This window comes from Rhinoderma darwinii (genome assembly GCF_050947455.1).
Source record: "Rhinoderma darwinii isolate aRhiDar2 chromosome 2 unlocalized genomic scaffold, aRhiDar2.hap1 SUPER_2_unloc_20, whole genome shotgun sequence".
NCBI classification, from domain to species: domain Eukaryota; kingdom Metazoa; phylum Chordata; class Amphibia; order Anura; family Rhinodermatidae; genus Rhinoderma; species Rhinoderma darwinii.
The window spans coordinates 22,913-28,640 of record NW_027461686.1 but is presented as its reverse complement, the minus strand read 5'-3'; positions in this window follow the sequence as shown (position 1 = coordinate 28,640).

Below are 5,728 nucleotides of genomic sequence, written 5' to 3'. Positions count from 1 at the left end.
TGGATGTAAAAGCAACAAGCAATGGCTTTTGACAAGCCCTCCAAAAATGTACCCTTTTTTTGGCAGATGCCTGCCGGGGTTCTTCCATACATAGATGTAAAAGCAACAAGCAATGGCTTTTGACAAGCCCTCCAAAAATTGACCCTTTTTAGTGGCAGATGCCTGCCGGGGTTCTTCCATACATGGATGTAAAAGCAACAAGCAATGGCTTTTGACAAGCCCTCCAAAAATGTACCCTTTTTTTGGCAGATGCCTGCCGGGGTTCTTCCATACATAGATGTAAAAGCAACAAGCAATGGCTTTTGACAAGCCCTCCAAAAATTGACCCTTTTTAGTGGCAGATGCCTGCCGGGGTTCTTCCATACATGGATTTAAAAGCAACAAGCAATGGCTTTTGACAAGCCCTCCAAAAATTTACCCTTTTTTTGGCAAATGCCTGCCGGGGTTCTTCCATACATAGATGTAAAAGCAACAAGCAATGGCTTTTGACAAGCCCTCCAAAAATGTACCCCTTTTATTGGCAGATGCCTGCCGGGGTTCTTCCATACATGAATGAAAAAGCAACAAGCAATGGCTTTTCACAAGCCCTCCAAAAATTGACCCTTTCTACTGGCAGATGCCTGCCGGGGTTCTTCCATACATAGTTGTAAAAGCAACAAGCAATGGCTTTTGACAAGCCCTCCAAAAATTGACCCTTTTTTTGGCAGATGCCTGCCGGGGTTCTTCCATACATGGATGTAAAAGCAACAAGCAATGGCTTTTGACAAGCCCTCCAAAAATTTACCCTTTTTTTGGCAAATGCCTGCCGGGGTTCTTCCATACATGGATGTAAAAGCAACAAGCAATGGCTTTTGACACGCCCTCCAAAAATTTACCCCTTTTATTGGCAGATGCCTGCCGGGGTTCTTCCATACATGAATGAAAAAGCAACAAGCAATGGCTTTTCACAAGCCCTCCAAAAATTGACCCTTTTTATTGGCAGATGCCTGCCGGGGTTCTTCCATACATGGATGTAAAAGCAACAAGCAATGGCTTTTGACAAGCCCTCCAAAAATTGACCCTTTTTATTGGCAGATGCCTGCCGGGGTTCTTCCATATATGGATGTAAAAGCAACAAGCATTGGCTTTTGACAAGCCCTCCAAAAATTTATCCTTTTTTCGGCAGATGCCTGCCGGGGTTCTTCCATACATAGATGTAAAAGCAACAAGCAATGGCTTTTGACAAGCCCTCCAAAAATTGACCCTTTTTATTGGCAGATGCCTGCCGGGGTTCTTCCATACATGGATGTAAAAGCAACAAGCAATGGCTTTTGACAAGCCCTCCAAAAATGTACCCTTTTTAGTGGCAGATGCCTGCCGGGGTTCTTCCATACATGGATGTAAAAGCAACAAGCAATGGCTTTTGACAAGCCCTCCAAAAATTTACCCTTTTTTTGGCAAATGCCTGCCGGGGTTCTTCCATACATAGATGTAAAAGCAACAAGCAATGGCTTTTGACAAGCCCTCCAAAAATTTACACTTTTTTTGGCAGATGCCTGCCGGGGTTCTTCCATTGATAGATGTAAAAGCAACAAGCAATGGCTTTTGACAAGCCCTCCAAAAATTGACCCTTTTTATTGGCAGATGCCTGCCGGGGTTCTTCCATACATGGATGTAAAAGCAACAAGCAATGGCTTTTGACAAGTCCTCCAAAAATTTACCCTTTTTTTGGCAGATGCCTGCCGGGGTTCTTCCATACATGGATGTAAAAGCAACAAGCAATGGCTTTTGACAAGCCCTCCAAAAATTGACCCTTTTTATTGGCAGATGCCTGCCGGGGTTCTTCCATAGATAGATGTAAAAGCAACAAGCAATGGCTTTTGACAAGCCCTCCAAAAATTTACCCCTTTTTTTGGCAGATGCCTGCCGGGTTCTTCCATACATGGATGTAAAAGCAACAAGCAATGGCTTTTGACAAGCCCTCCAAAAATTGACCCTTTTTATTGGCAGATGCCTGCCGTGGTTCTTCCATACATAGATGTAAAAGCAACAAGCAATGACTTTTGACAAGCCCACCAAAAATGTACCCTTTTTTTGGCAGATGCCTGCCGGGGTTCTTCCATACATAGATGTAAAAGCAACAAGCAATGGCTTTTGACAAGCCCTCCAAAAATTGACCCTTTTTAGTGGCAGATGCCTGCCGGGGTTCTTCCATACATGGATTTAAAAGCAACAAGCAATGGCTTTTGACAAGCCCTCCAAAAATTTACCCTTTTTTTGGCAAATGCCTGCCGGGGTTCTTCCATACATAGATGTAAAAGCAACAAGCAATGGCTTTTGACAAGCCCTCCAAAAATGTACCCCTTTTATTGGCAGATGCCTGCCGGGGTTCTTCCATACATGAATGAAAAAGCAACAAGCAATGGCTTTTCACAAGCCCTCCAAAAATTGACCCTTTCTACTGGCAGATGCCTGCCGGGGTTCTTCCATACATAGTTGTAAAAGCAACAAGCAATAGCTTTTGACAAGCCCTCCAAAAATTGACCCTTTTTTTGGCAGATGCCTGCCGGGGTTCTTCCATACATGGATGTAAAAGCAACAAGCAATGGCTTTTGACAAGCCCTCCAAAAATTTACCCTTTTTTTGGCAAATGCCTGCCGGGGTTCTTCCATACATGGATGTAAAAGCAACAAGCAATGGCTTTTGACACGCCCTCCAAAAATTTACCCCTTTTATTGGCAGATGCCTGCCGGGGTTCTTCCATACATGAATGAAAAAGCAACAAGCAATGGCTTTTCACAAGCCCTCCAAAAATTGACCCTTTCTACTGGCAGATGCCTGCCGGGGTTCTTCCATACATGGATGTAAAAGCAACAAGCAATGGCTTTTGACAAGCCCTCCAAAAATTTACCCTTTTTTTGGCAGATGCCTGCCGGGGTTCTTCCATACATAGATGTAAAAGCAACAAGCAATGGCTTTTGACAAGCCCTCCAAAAATTGACCCTTTTTAGTGGCAGATGCCTGCCGGGGTTCTTCCATACATAGATGTAAAAGCAAAAAGCAATGGCTTTTGACAAGCCCTCCAAAAATTGACCCTTTTTATTGGCAGATGCCTGCCGGGGTTCTTCCATACATGGATGTAAAAGCAACAAGCAATGGCTTTTGACAAGCCCTCCAAAAATTGACCCTTTTTTTGGCAGATGCCTGCCGGGGTTCTTCCATAAATTAATGTAAAAGCAACAAGCAATGGCTTTTCACAAGCACTCCAAAAATTGACCCTTTTTATTGGCAGATGCCTGCCGGGGTTCTTCCATACATAGATGTAAAAGCAAAAAGCAATGGCTTTTGACAAGCCCTCCAAAAATTGACCCTTTTTATTGGCAGATGCCTGCCGGGGTTCTTCCATACATGGATGTAAAAGCAACAAGCAATGGCTTTTGACAAGCCCTCCAAAAATTGACCCTTTTTATTGGCAGATGCCTGCCGGGGTTCTTCCATACATGGATGTAAAAGCAACAAGCATTGGCTTTTGACAAGCCCTCCAAAAATTTACCCTTTTTTTGGCAGATGCCTGCCGGGGTTCTTCCATACATAGATGTAAAAGCAACAAGCAATGGCTTTTGACAAGCCCTCCAAAAACTGTCCCTTATTATTGGCAGATGCCTGCCGGGGTTCTTCCATACATGAATGTAAAAGCAACAAGCAATGGCTTTTCACAAGCCCTCCAAAAATTGACCCTTTCTATTGGCAGATGCCTGCCGGGGTTCTTCCATACATAGTTGTAAAAGCAACAAGCAATGGCTTTTGACAAGCCCTCCAAAAATTGACCCTTTTTTTGGCAGATGCCTGCCGGGGTTCTTCCATACATAGATGTAAAAGCAACAAGCAATGGCTTTTGACAAGCCCTCCAAAAATTGACCCTTTTTAGTGGCAGATGCCTGCCGGGGTTCTTCCATACATGGATGTAAAAGCAACAAGCAATGGCTTTTGACAAGCCCTCCAAAAATTGACCCTTTTTTTTGGCAGATGCCTGCCGGGGTTCTTCCATACATAGATGTAAAAGCAACAAGCAATGGCTTTTGACAAGCCCTCCAAAAATTGACCCTTTTTATTGGCAGATGCCTGCCGGGGTTCTTCGATACATAGATGTAAAAGCAACAAGCAATGGCTTTTGACAAGCCCTCCAAAAATTGACCCTTTTTTTTGGCAGATGCCTGCCGGGGTTCTTCCATACATGGATGTAAAAGCAACAAGCAATGGCTTTTGACAAGCCCTCCAAAATTGACCCTTTTTTTGGCAGATGCCTGCCGGGGTTCTTCCATACATAGATTTAAAAGCAACAAGCAATGGCTTTTGACAAGCCCTCCAAAAATTTACCCTTTTTATTGGCAGATGCCTGCCGGGGTTCTTCCATAAATTAATGTAAAAGCAACAAGCAATGGCTTTTCACAAGCCCTCCAAAAATTGACCCTTTCTATTGGCAGATGCCTGCCGGGGTTCTTCCATAGATAGATGTAAAAGCAACAAGCAATGGCTTTTGACAAGCCCTCCAAAAATTGACCCTTTTTATTGGCAGATGCCTGCCGGGGTTCTTCCATACATGGATGTAAAAGCAACAAGCAATGGCTTTTGACAAGCCCTCCAAAAATTTACCCTTTTTTTGGCAGATGCCTGCCGGGGTTCTTCCATACATGGATGTAAAAGCAACAAGCAATGGCTTTTGACAAGCCCTCCAAAAATTGACCCTTTTTTTTGGCAGATGCCTGCCGGGGTTCTTCCATACATAGATGTAAAAGCAACAAGCAATGGCTTTTGACAAGCCCTCCAAAAATTTACCCTTTTTATTGGCAGATGCCTGCCGGGGTTCTTCCATACATGGATGTAAAAGCAACAAGCAATGGCTTTTGACAAGCCCTCCAAAAATTTACCCTTTTTTTGGCAGATGCCTGCCGGGGTTCTTCCATACATGGATGTAAAAGCAACAAGCAATGGCTTTTGACAAGCCCTCCAAAAATTGACCCTTTTTTTGGCAGATGCCTGCCGGGGTTCTTCCATACATAGATGTAAAAGCAACAAGCAATGGCTTTTGACAAGCCCTCCAAAAATTTACCCTTTTTATTGGCAGATGCCTGCCGGGGTTCTTCCATACATGGATGTAAAAGCAACAAGCAATGGCTTTTGACAAGCCCTGCAAAAATTTACCCTTTTTTTGGCAGATGCCTGCCGGGGTTCTTCCATACATGGATGTAAAAGCAACAAGCAATGGCTTTTGACAAGCCCTCCAAAAATTGACCCTTTTTTTTGGCAGATGCCTGCCGGGGTTCTTCCATACATGGATGTAAAAGCAACAAGCAATGGCTTTTGACAAGCCCTCCAAAAATTGACCCTTTTTTTGGCAGATGCCTGCCGGGGTTCTTCCATACATGGATGTAAAAGCAACAAGCAATGGCTTTTGACAAGCCCTCCAAAAATTGACCCTTTTTATTGGCAGATGCCTGCCGGGGTTCTTCCATAGATAGATGTAAAAGCAACAAGCAATGGCTTTTGACAAGCCCTCCAAAAATTTACCCCTTTTTTTGGCAGATGCCTGCCGGGGTTCTTCCATACATGGATGTAAAAGCAACAAGCAATGGCTTTTGACAAGCCCTCCAAAAATTGACCCTTTTTATTGGCAGATGCCTGCCGTGGTTCTTCCATACATAGATGTAAAAGCAACAAGCAATGACTTTTGACAAGCCCACCAAAAATG